General features: G+C 36.8%; 1 pseudogene; it reads left to right on the forward strand.

Annotated features, from left to right (window-relative positions):
- Nucleotides 1-3044: 3044 nt before the first annotated feature.
- LOC120152901 lies at nt 3045-13729 on the forward strand (annotated as a pseudogene).
- The last annotated feature ends 299 nt before the right edge of the window (nt 13730-14028 follow it).

The following is a 14028-nucleotide window of genomic DNA, read 5'->3' on the forward strand; positions in this document are numbered from 1 at the left end:
ATTGTATGAAATGAGCATCGACATGTTTTTATGAATAAATATGAAGTGATAAGTTGGTTTTAATGTATATGTTAAGGATAAAATCATACGTATGGATAAATTTAATTTCAATTTAAGTATTGTGAACTATAATTGGAATATAACTTTTAATTTTGAATACAATTGTAATATTAAGTTGAATTTAATGTTAAATATCGAATACTATAATTTGTATATTAAAAACATTTAATGTTAAATTTGAATTAAAAATAACATTAAAAATATTGTTCTAACAACCATGAAACATTTAAATAATATAATCAAATTACATAAATTTATGAAATATAACTATTTAAATAACATTAAAATACAACTGGATCACCGATGTCGTCTTCTCGAATGAGTTCCACATAGCGATGGTTATCTATTTCGCTGAGGATTTCTTCGTGGAACTTGTTCTTCAGTCTCCTCATCTTCACTATCATCATCATCATCGACATTTTCTTCGGCTGGTGTTGTAAATGACGCTGAAGGGCCTGCATAAAATAACGACCCTGGAGGAGTGCTACTAACAAACCCACCGCTCATAGAAAATTGAGAAAACTGTGAAAACATTGGCATCGATGTCTGTGATCCAGATGGAGATTGAGGTGTCTGCGGAGAATGACCACCAGCCAAATAAGATGCATATGAACCATATGATTGATCATTAAACATACCCGTATATGCACCTCCATATGGTGTCATAAAACCCTGCGGGCTAGGCATGTAACCTGGCGGGCTAGGAATGAAACCCTGAGGGCTAGGAATGTAACTCTGCGGAGATGGCATATAAATTGGTGGGCTTTGCATATACCCCTGAAGAGATGGCATCTGAACTGGAGGGTTGAGCATCATCATCGGTGGATAGGGATGTTCTGGTGGGACTGATGCATAACCGACAACGCCTTCTCTTCGTCCACGAGTCGGGGGATGATGATATTGAGATGGTGGACATCTATCTCTGCGCCTATGAATGTTAACCCCTCGTGCTTCAGTCGAAAGTAGAAACGGCTTTCCATTTTCATTAAACCAGTCCATATAGTTATCCGTAATCATATGTCTAGCTTCAGCGTAAAATTATCGAGGGGCCAACTGTGCATAGCGGTTCTCCCAAAGCGCAATCCAATCTCTGTGTCTCACCACCCAGTTAACATATTTCTTGCCTCGTCTATCGATGTTATGCATGTCGTCTAAAATCCTAAGTGCTCCAGGAATATATTGCGTACAACCAAACTGACGGAGAACGCGATCAACTGGATGCCACTCAATAATAGCATAACATATAAGAGGTATAACCGACATCCAAACCTCTAATGACCCACTCAGGTGGGGAGCGATGCAAGCCTTTACTTCATCGCTCGCATAAGGTATCCACTGAAACTGAAATATAAATATACAATTCAAATAAATGTAATATTCTAATTATATCTAGCATTTTAAATTAAAATATTCATATATAAAAACATACCTCAGACCTAACTTTTGTATCAATAAGTAAACGGATTTCCTCTAATCCAGTAGGTATACTTCTATGGTTCTTTCTTTTCATCGACCACCTATGAAATATAATATAAACTAAATATCATCCTATTCAATTAAAAATATTTAAATCAAAATTTAGTTTGAAAATTACCTCAATAATAAGGGGAATACGTATGGTTCATTGACGATCGGACATAAGAAAGGTATACAGAACCACGCCCATGATTGCAGAAGTAGGAGACATCCACCAATAGCAGTTTTCTTATAATTCACCGCACGACACATTTCTCTAAAGAGAAATGTCAAAACTGCAGCGCCCCAACTATATCTTCCAGCTTCATCAAAATCGATCAGATGCCGCAACCACATACAATGCACCTGGTTGCGAGATTTTTCGGGCATCAATATTCCTCCAATTATTCGTAGAATATATGCTCGAGCACATGCCTTTACTTGATCCTCTGAAGTATTTTCATTTAAAACCTCAAAATTAGCTTTCAACCAAGATAAAGCTATTCGACCTCCATTAAACTCTGGCGGAGCAGCTCCAAGATAATCCATACACATTGACTGCCAATCACCATCCGCCATACCACACATCATATTTCCGTCGACGGGAAGCCCTAGATGCATAGAGACATCCTCCAATGTAATTGTAGCCTCTCCACATGGAAGGTGAAAAGTATGTGTATCGGGCCTCCACCTCTCAATCAATGCAGAAATTAGGACAAGTTCGAGTTTGCAACCGCCAATAATTGTTGCAATATATCCGAACCCGGCAGAAGCCAAATATGGCAAAATACGTTCCGGTGTCGGTATACGTGGATTTTTAATAAATGTCTCTAAAATACGATCAGTATCCTAAATAATATGCATTATAAAAAATTAAAATTAATATAAATTCATAATAAATTTAAATTAAACATAATAATAAATATTAACATTAATTATAAAAAAATATTAACATATCGTTAAAATGTCTGGAGATATGGTCAGCATCCAATCGCAGCAACATTTCACTTTCCATTATAACTGTAGCTCAAAAAATAATTAATTAATAAATTTAAATAAATAATAATTATATAAATATTATTTTAATAAAAAAATAATATTTATAAAATTATATTAATATAAAATATAATAACTATTTAAAAAAATATTAACTTAAGAATAAATTTTTTACCACTAATAAGAAATTTAAAACTCAAAGATTTAGAGAATTTGAGTTATATAAGAGAGGAGAAGATGATTTTGGTGTGAAGAATGAGGGGAGTTAAGGGGTTTATATAGGGGGAGGAGGAAGGGTAGTTGAGAAAAAATCGGATGGACATTTAAGACATTTAATGAAAGACGCGTCCCTAGGGATGCGTCTTTCACACTTGACATCCAACTCAGCATAAAACAGGTAAAGCGCGTCCCCGGAATACGCCTTTCGCCACCTTAGCCGAAAGGTTATCACTTCGAAAAATATAAGTCAAACAGTGTTAAAAAGAGAGATATTCGGTTAAACAGTGTCAGCTTGGTCAATTAACCCAAGCTAAGAGGGACATGAGGGGAAGAAGGGATAGAAGTAATAGGCATGACACTAGACATACGGATAGGCATAATGAGAGGCGGCGGGAATCTGAAGAAGATAGGTATAGAAATAGGGCGATTTGAGCAACTGACATTGTTTAACCGAATATTTACCTTTTTAGCACCGTTTGATATATATTTCCCGAAATGGCACCCTTTCGACTGAGTTGGTGAAAGGCGCATCCCCGGGGACGTGCTTTACCCGGGTTTTCGCTGAGTTGGATGCCGCGTGTGGAAGGCGCATCCTCGGGGACGCGCCTTCCATTAAATGTCATAAATGCCCCCATCCGTTTTTCCCCAACTACCCCTCCTCCTCCCCTATATAAACCCCCTCAACCCTCCCTCATTCTTCACACCAAAATCATATTCTCCTCTCTTATATAACTCAAATTCTCCAACTATTTGAGTTTTAAATTTTTTATTAGTGGTAAGAAATTTATTTTTATGTTAGTATTTTTTTAAATAGTTATTATATTTTATATTAATATAATTATATAAATATTTATTTTTTATTAAAATAATTATTATTTATTTAGAATTATTAATTATTTTTTTTGCTAATTATATTGTTTTGTCTACAGTTATAATGGAAAACGAAATACTGCTGCGATTGGATGTTGACCATATCTCCAGACATTTTAGCGATATGGTAATATTTTTTATAATTAATGTTAATATTTAAATTTATTTTTAATTTAAAGTTATTATGAATTTATATTAATTTTAATTTTTTATAATGCATATTATTTAGGATACTGATCGTATTTTAGAGACTTTTATTAAAAATCCACGTATACCGACACCGAAACATATTTTGCCATATTTGGCTTCTGCCGGGTTCGAGTATATTGCAACAATTATTGGCGGTTGCAAACTCGAACCTGTCCTAATTTCTGCATTGATTGAGAGGTGGAGGCCCGAGACACACACTTTTCACCTTCCATGTGGAGAGGCTACAATTACATTGGAGGATGTCTCTATGCATCTGGGGCTTCCCGTCGACGGAAATATGATGTGTGGTATGGCGGATGGTGATTGGCAGTCAATGTGCATTGATTATCTTGGAGTTGCTCTGCCAGAGTTTAATGGAGGTAGAATAGCTTTATCTTGGTTGAAAGCTAATTTTGAGGTTTTAAATGAAAATGCTTCAGAGGATCAAGCAAATGCATGTGCTCGGGCATATATTCTACGAATAATTGGAGGAATATTGATGCCCGACAAATCTCGCAACCAGGTGCATTGTATGTGGTTGCGACATCTGATCGATTTTGATGAAGCTGGATACATTGGAGGATGTCTCTATGCATCTGGGGCTTCCCGTCGACGGAAATATGATGTGTGGTATGGCGGATGGTGATTGGCAGTCAATGTGCATTGATTATCTTGGAGTTGCTCTGCCAGAGTTTAATGGAGGTAGAATAGCTTTATCTTGGTTGAAAGCTAATTTTGAGGTTTTAAATGAAAATGCTTCAGAGGATCAAGCAAAGGCATGTGCTCGAGCATATATTCTACGAATAATTGGAGGAATATTGATGCCCGACAAATCTCGCAACCAGGTGCATTGTATGTGGTTGCGACATCTGATCGATTTTGATGAAGCTGGAAGATGTAGTTGGGGCGCTGCAGTTTTGGCATTTCTCTTTAGAGAAATGTGTCGGGCGATGAATTATAAGAAAACTGCTATCGGTGGATGTCTTCTTCTTCTGCAATCATGGGCGTGGTTCCGCATGCCTTTCTTATGCCCGATCGTGAATGAACCCTATGTATTCCCCTTATTGTTGAGGTAATTTTCAAACTAAATTTTGATTTAAATATTTTTAATTAAATATGGTGATATTTAGTTTATATTATATTTCATAGGTGGTCGATGAAAAGAAAGAACCATAAAAGTATACCTACTGGTTAGAGGAAGTTTGTTTACTTATTGATACGAAAGCTGGGTCTGAGGTATGTTTTTAAATCTGTTTAAATATTAATATTTTAATTTAAAATGCTAGATATAATTAGAATATTTTATTTATTTGAATTCTATATTTATATTTCAGTTTCAGTGGATACCTTATGCGAGCGATGAAGTGAAGGCTTGCATCCCACCCCACCTTAGTGGGTCATTAGAGGTATAGATGTCGGTTATACCTCTTATATGTTATGCTATTATTGAGTGGCATCCAGTTGATCACGTGTTCCGTCAGTATGGTTGTACGCAATATATTCCTGGAGCACCTAGGAATTTAGACGACGTGCATAACATAGATAGACGAGGAAAGAAAGAGGTTAACTGGGTGGTGAGATACAGAGATTGGATTGCGCTTTGGGAGAACCGATATGCACTGTTAGCCCCTCGACAATATTACGCTGAAACTGGTCATATGGTTACGGATAACTATATGGATTGGTTTAATGAAAATGGGAAGTCGTTTCTACTTTCGATGGAAGCACGAGGGGTTAGCATTCCTAGGCGCCGAGAAAGACGTCAACCGTCTCAATATCATCGTCCCCCGACGCGTGGACGGAGAGAAGGCACTATCGGTTCTGCATTAGTCCCACCACAACATCCTTATCCGTCGATACCGCAGGGGTACATGCACAGCCCTCCACTTCATATGCCAAGCCCACCAGTTCATATGCCATCTCCGCATGGTTACATTCCGAGCCCGCAGGGTTATATTCCTAGTCCGCCAGGTTACATTATGAGCCCGCAGGGTTACATTCCTATCCCGCCAGGTTACATGCCTAGCCCGCAGGGTTTTATACCATATGGAGGTGCATATACGACTATGTTTAATGATCCAGCATATGGTTCATATGCATCTTATTTGGCTGGTGGTGCTTCTCCACAGACACCTCAATCTCCATCTGGATCACAGACATCGATGCCAATGTTTCCACAGTTTTCACAGTTCCCGGGGAGCGGTGGGATTGTTACTAGCACTCCTCCAGGGTCGTTATTTTATACAGTCCCTTCAGCCCCTTCAGCGTCATCTACACCAAATGAAGAAAATGCTGCTGCTGATGATGATAGTGAAGATGAGGAGACTGAAGAACAAGTTCTACGAAGAAATCCTCCACGAAATAGACAACCACCGCCATGTGGAACTCATTCGAGAAGACGACATCGGTGATCCAGTTGTATTTTAATGTTATTTAAATAGTTATATTTTAGAATTTTATGTAATTTGGTTATGTTATTTAAATGTTTCATGGTTGTTACATACATATTTTTAATGTTATTTTTTATTCACATTTAATATTAAATGTTTGATAAATGTTTTTAAAATACAAATTATATTATTCAAAATTTAAAATAAAAATAAAAATAATATTATTCGAAATTTAAAATTAAAATATAAATTATAGTATTCGAAATAATAGGTACTGATATGAATAGTGTCCCCAAGGGACATAAGTGACATAATAGGGCAATGATAACATATTCTCTGACAAAATAATGGAAGGCGCCCCCCCGGGAACGCGCCTTCAAGTCCCCTGAGAAATAATAGGTACTGATATGAATAGTGTCCCCGAAGGACATGAGTGACATAATAGGGCAATGATAACATATTCTCTGACAAAATAATGGAAGGCGAGCCTCCGGGAACGCGCCTTCAAGTCCCCTGAGAAATAATAGGTACTGATATGAATAGTGTCCCTGAGGGACATGAGTGACATAATAGGGCAATGATAACATATTCTCTGACAAAATAATGGGGATATGAGTGACATAATAGGGACATGATATGAATAGTGTCCCTGAGGGACATGAGTGTCCTCGATTATAGACACTATTATATGCAACGTATTATAAACTTTCAAAACAAACTTCAGTTCACAAGCTTTCAAATTCTCAAATTCTAAATTCTCAAATTCTCTAAAACTGAGTCGTCTTTCTGCTGTTGTTTTGTATGATGGCGAAATTAAGGAAGCTGAAGAGGGGGTTGTTTTTTAGTTAGATCATTATATCCCCTTAACCTTGAAGAGAAACATCACAATTAAGGAGTTAATCACAAAAATTTCATTAAACATTCGTGTAGCAGGCCGGAGAAGACTATCTTCACTTCAGTACAGATTTCCTACTGAACTTTTTCCGCTCACGTATACATCATTTCAGCTTTCAAACGATGATGATGTTTCTATGATGGTTGATGCTCATATGGGGAGTTCACAATCTCTTTTTGAAATGTATGCCACTTTTATTGAGGTTCGTGCTTCTCGTGGTCTCTCATATTCCTCTCACTTTGGCATTGCATATCAAGCTAATCAAGTTGATAGCCCGACACAACTGATCTGTAATGATTTCACATCATTAATGACGGATCCAACGCCAGATGCCATGCCATCAAGTTCAATAGGAAGGCATTCATCTGCAACCGCTTATGATCTCAATCCAAATGGCTTCACCAATAATCCATATGGCAACATCTCTTATACTTCAAGGGGCAGACATTCATCTGCCAATGTTTTCGACTTACATATGAAAATGCCAACGAAACGGCAGTCTATTCACATCCCACATGATACAATGGCCTCAAGTTCAAGGGGAGGACACGCAAGCGGGAACTTATTGGACCTCATCATTGGATTATCGGAGGAACCCTCATCTCCACCAGAAGAACCTCTTCGGGAGCCAGGTGCTGAAACGAGATTATTCGTTGAACCTGACTCACCACAGTTTAACGTACATTCTGATGATGATGAGGATGACGTTCCGATAAATACAACACCAGCCGAACTTCCTGCACATATGTATGAGGCTGATTATGATGCAATGTATGAGCCTGAATTTCCAGATCTTCCTGATGTTGGCAACTATGGACTTTAATCATCAGTCAATGACGGTAATTTACATATTGGAATGGAGTTCGCATCGAAGGAGGAAGCAATGATGGAAATAAAGAGTTACAATATCCGTAACTCAGTTCAGTCTCGAGTTGATCGATTTAACACGGAGAAATATGTCTGCTACTGCGTCCAACGTGACAACGGATGTCAATGGATGGTCCGTGTATCAAAGAGGAAGAGGAAGAACAACTTATGGGAACTAACCAGATACAACGGTCCTCATACATGTTGTGCAAGAGGTATAAACCAGGAACATCCCAACTTGAACTCCAACATTATTTTCCAAGCAATAATGCCCATTGTGAAGCAAAACTCTCATATAGCTGTTGCAGTGTTGATTTCTGCTATACAGTCACAATATGGGTACACTGTCTCATATAAAAAAGCGTGGTTGGCAAAACAGAATGCCATTTGCAAACTTCATGGTGAATGGGATTCCTCTTACAACGAGCTGCCCAGTTTGTTTCATGTTGTGCAAAGACTCAATCCCGGGACAATTGTTGAGTTCGAAACTCAACATCATTACGTGAATGATCGAATGGTTCGCGATCGCTGTCAATTTTATCGTGTCTTTTGGACTTACCATCAGTGTATTAATGCAGTCAAGTACTGTAAACCAGTTGTCCAAATTGATAGTACTTTCTTGTATGGGAAATACAAGCAAGTTTTATTATTGGCTGTGGTCCAAGATGGAAACCGCAATATTCTTCCTGTTACATTTGCCCTCGTTCAAGGAGAAGACACTGAGTCTTGGGCTTTTTTCCTTAAAAATTTACGTTTACATGTTGTCACCAGGGAACGAGTATGCATTATTTCAGACCGAGGAGCCGGGATAAAAGCAGCAATGGACTCTTTGGGTACAATGTATAGACCTCCACATGTTCAACATCGTTATTGTGTCCGTCATATTGCTGTAAACGATTACGGAAATTCAAGAAGAACGATGAACGTCAGTTAGTCGTGCGGATGGTTATGTTACTTTTTCCCAATTTTTCTATCAATTTCTTATTACTTATTTATACTTCATATTAACTATTACATATTCCTAATGGCTTAGGTTACGAACTCTTACCTCAAAGGTTTGAGTCGATGCTATAAGAGTTGTTTGGAAAAAATAAGAAGGGGTGCGAGTACATTATAGACATCAGCAAATAAATGTGGACAAATGCGTATGACGGGGGGTTTCGCTATGGTCATATGACAACAAACTTGGCTGAAGCAATAAATTCAACCTTAAAGGGGGCGTGTCATTTACCAGTCACGGCGTTAGTTAAAACGACTTATTTTCGTAGGTCAACTCTTTGCAAAGCTCGGTGGACAAGCTCTTACTTGGATGCAAAACGACCATATTTACCACCCAAGACTAGTAGCTGATTTACAGAAAAAAGTGGCTGCATCAAATGGAATGTTAGTTACAAATTTTTCTCGCACCCGTGAATTGTTTCGTGTAACTGAAATGCCACGTCCGCTGCAAGGGATTGAAGCTAACTCTTTCAGAGTTAATCTACAAGAGAGGTGGTGCGATTGTGGTTTCTTTCAAGCACTCAAATATCCATGCTCTCATGTCATTGCAGCTTGCTTACATTCGCATTTGGACTACAAAAATTATGTTGATCCTGTATACCAACTTTCACAAGTATTCAAGGTATATGAATTTGAGTTTCCGCCCATAGGAAACGAAAGAGACCCAAATGAGATTCAAACTTGGCTTACAATTGTACCAGATTCATTGCTATTGAGGGGCTCAGGTAGTCCAAAATCTACTAGAATACATTATGATATGGAAATTCGGGAGAAGTCAACAGAACAAAAACGATGTGGGCATTGTAGAAACATCGGGCACAATAGAAAAAAATGTCCAACTCTGTTATCATCATATAACCGTTAACTCTTATGTAATTAATATTGTATTTAAATGAATGTTTTTGTTTCTAATAATTTAATGTTATTGCATTGTATATAATTTGTCAATGTATGTACACCTAAATAATTTTTTTAACTTTTAAATACATAAATATTTTCAATATATTTATTTAATATAATAATTAATATTATTAGTTATAATTTTTTTAAAATATTATAATAATTCTACCTTCTAAGTAGAGAAAAATATTAAATTAAACAAATTAAAAGTTATTAAAAAATTTATGTATACGATGACACATTTCATGTTCTGATTGGAGGATTAAATTTATTAAATTAAATTTTCAATAAGACTAAATTCATAAAATATGTAAGTCTTGAAGATTAAATGTGTAATTATATTAATTTATTAACTTATGAATCAATATTTTCTTTAAATATTGATAAGAGATGACTAGATTGATAACATTTAAATAATTAACTGATAAAATTAATAGATCGATAATCAAAATCAAAAATAATAATATAACCATATGTGTAATTTTATAATTTCATACATTTTTTATAACTACAATAAAATCAAAACTGGTTTTTCTATATTGTTCTATCATATTAATGTAGATAATTCACTCTACATTTAACACACATTAACAAAATACATTTAATAATTCTTACATTATAATCGAAACACTTTACATAATATATTACTAATTTATAATAATAATAAAAATAAAATATTTATTATTAAACAAAATACCAGCGTTGCAGTCGAGTCATCAGAATCCCGTGAAGGCGCGTCTCGGGGGATGCGCCTTCCACACGTGGCATCCAACTCAACGAAAACCCAGATAAAGCGTGTCCCTAAGGATGCGCCTTTCGCCAGTTCAGCCGAAAGAATGTCACTTCGAGAAATATATATCAAACGGTGCTAAAAAAATAAATATTCAGTTAAACAGTGTTGATCAAATCGCCTAGAAATAGGGACCGACGCCATCAATCACGTCATGATTCCGATGATGATGATGATAGCAGAAGGTCTCGTAGAAATACAGAACGGGACAATAGAAGTTATAGGAGAGACAGTGAAAATCAGCTAAGCCGTAGAGACAGAGATGATAATAAGGAGAAAAAAGAAGTGGAAACCAAACTGAAACAATCAGCTTTGCAACAAACCAACTTGAATGGTGACACGGCAAATTTAGGTAGGAGTGGAGGAGTTTACATTCCTCCATTTAAATTAGCAAGGATGATGAACGAGACACAAGATAAGAGCAGTGTCGAGTATCAGCGGCTAACATGGGATGCCCTTAGAAAAAGTATCAATGGGCTTGTTAACAAGGTCAATGCTACTAATATAAAGATTATTATTCCAGAGCTCTTTGCTGAGAATCTTATTCGAGGAAGGGGTCTCTTTTTTCGTTCTTGCATGAAATCTCAGATGGCCTCTCCGGGTTTCACAGATGTTTTTGCTGCCTTGGTGGCCGTTGTTAATAACAAGTTTGCTGAGGTGGGGGAGCTATTGCTGAGAAGGATTGTTCTGCAGCTTAAGAGAGCATATAAGCGGAATGACAAGGTGATTAGTTGCCCCTTTATTCACAGCTTCTCATGATTTATCTTTGACAAAAGGAACTTTTTTCTTGGATTTCTTACTGTTTCTTTTATTGGACAGCCTCAATTACTGGCAGCTGTCAAATTTGTAGCACATCTTGTGAACCAGCAAGTGGCTCATGAGATTGTTGCTTTGGAACTACTCACTGTATTGCTGGAAAACCCTACCGATGACAGTGTTGAGGTGGCTGTTGGTTTTGTTACAGAGTGTGGTTCATTACTTCAAGATTTTTCACCAAAAGGTCTCCATGGTGGGTGTTATTGTTTGAATCATGTATATTTCAATGCAGTAGTTCTATTTATATGTATTGTAATTCCCAATGGTTTAGATTCAATAGTATTATGGTTTTGGAATGCTGATATGCATTGTCTTGCATTTTGTTAATCATACATGTCATGCACGGGATGTTATTTTTCCATGGGGATGCCTGTTTTTCATGCTCCAGCTTCTGGAGTATACTAAGAAGTTCATTTAGCTGATAATGCTGGTTTTAAAAGTTTTCTGTTTTCTTTCGTAATATATGCTTGTGACTGCTTGTTTGGGTTTTTTTTTATTATTATTTTTTAATTTCATTGGTATGCTTGCTTTGTATTGGTTGCTGCAGGAAACTGTTTACAAATTAATTATAGGTTTAATGTTGAGGAAAAAGTTTTAATTATTTCTTCCTCTCTCTCTCTCCTTCCCCCCTTCTGTTGGTAATTCTAGTCTAGTGGTATCTTCTTAGATGTCTTTGTTCCCTTGTCAATTAATGTTGCCTGTTGTGTTTACAGGTATCTTTGAGTGATTTCGGGGGATTCTTCATGAGGGAGAGATCAATAAACGCGTTCAATTTTTAATAGAGGGCTTATTTGCTATAAGGAAAGCAAAATTTCAGGTATATTTTTTCCTAAATAATTCTTTGAAAATCCTGTAAATTTTTCAAGGTTACATACCTTTGTATTGATCTAAAGGAGCCGCTTATCATTGTTTTCCATATATTCATTTTTAGGGTTATCCTGCAGTTCGTCCAGAACTAGACCTTGTTGAGCAGGAGGACCAATTAACTCATGAAATATCTCTCCAAGATGAGATAGATCCTGAGATCACCCTAGGTATGTCTCAAGTTGTTTCCTTCTAGTGATAAACTGTATCTGTTTGTTTAATTCTGTCTGATATGTGATTGTGAATACCTGCAATTGTCCTTTTTTTCAGATATATTTAAACCAGATCCTCAGTTCTTGGAGAATGAAAAACGCTATGAAGAGTTGAAGAAAACAATCCTTGGTGAAGAATCTGAGGATGAAGAGGGCTCAGATGCAGTTTCAGGTGACGAGGAGGATGATGATGAATCTGATGAGGAAGATGAAGAGCAGACTTAAATACAAGATGAGAAAGAGACAAATCTTATAAATCTTAGGAGGACAATCTACCTGACAATCATGTCCAGTGTAGATTTTGAGGAGGCTGGTCACAAGCTGCTGAAAATTAAGCTTGAGCCCGGGCAATTGGTATGTGTTTTCCTTCTATCCGTTTCAATTCTGAATGAAATTCTTATTTATAACTTTGCATTCTAAGAAATTTGTTTCCTTGATTTTGGTTTTGCAGATGGAGTTATGCATTATGCTCCTGGAATGCTGTAGTCAGGAGAGAACATACCTTCGATATTATGGTCTTCTGGGGCAGCGGTTTTGCATGATCAACAAAGTCTATCAGGAAAACTTTGATAAATGCTTTGTTCAGCAGTATTCTATGATCCATCGCCTTGAAACAAACAAACTGCGTAATGTGGCAAAGTTTTTTGCACATTTACTTGGCACAGATGCTCTGCCGTGGCATGTTATATCCTACATACGCTTAACAGAGGAGGACACAACCTCTTCTTCCCGTATATTTATAAAGATTCTCTTCCAGGTAAGTTAAAAGAGTGCTTTTATGTTGATTTTCAGGTCAACTAGGTGTTATTTTATTTTACTGTTATTGGTAAAAACTGTGTTTATGCTCCCATTTTGGTACTTGGTAATGGTGTAGGAATTGTCAGAGCATCTTGGAATCCGCAGACTGAACGAACGGCTATCGGATCCAACGATGATGGACTCCTTCGAATCTATTTTCCCAAGGGATAACCCCAAGAACACTAGATTTTCAATCAACTTCTTCACTTCAATTGGTCTAGGTGGTATAACTGAGAATTTGCGTGAATATTTAAAGAACATGCCCCGGCTTATCATGCAACAACAGGAGCCAGCATCTGGATCAGAATCGGGTGATGAATCTGGAAGCTCTAGTTCATCGGATTCAGGAAGTGCTAGTTCAGAATCAGAGTCGGAGACAATCATCAAGTTCTGATGAGAGTGAAAAGCGCCGGAGGAAGAGGAGGAGAAGAAAATGAGGTAAGATTGGGCCATGAAAGTGAGGCGTTGAGTATGAAGCCTATGTATAATATATGTCCTGGGTTCTGATACATATATATTATACATGTGTGTGTTATTTTCTTATTTCGGGAGGCACATTGGATTGATATTGTAACATCCTCAATACCGGGTTAGTGACCAAATTATAAAGTTTCAGAATTTGGTGACTAAAGTAGAAGAATGAAAGAATTCAATGATTATTTGAATATATATTGAAGGTTATTTGGTAATTATTAAAGGAAATTAAGG

This window comes from Hibiscus syriacus, unplaced genomic scaffold (genome assembly GCF_006381635.1).
Source record: "Hibiscus syriacus cultivar Baekdansim isolate YM2019G1 unplaced genomic scaffold, ASM638163v2 tig00111095_pilon, whole genome shotgun sequence".
NCBI classification, from domain to species: domain Eukaryota; kingdom Viridiplantae; phylum Streptophyta; class Magnoliopsida; order Malvales; family Malvaceae; genus Hibiscus; species Hibiscus syriacus.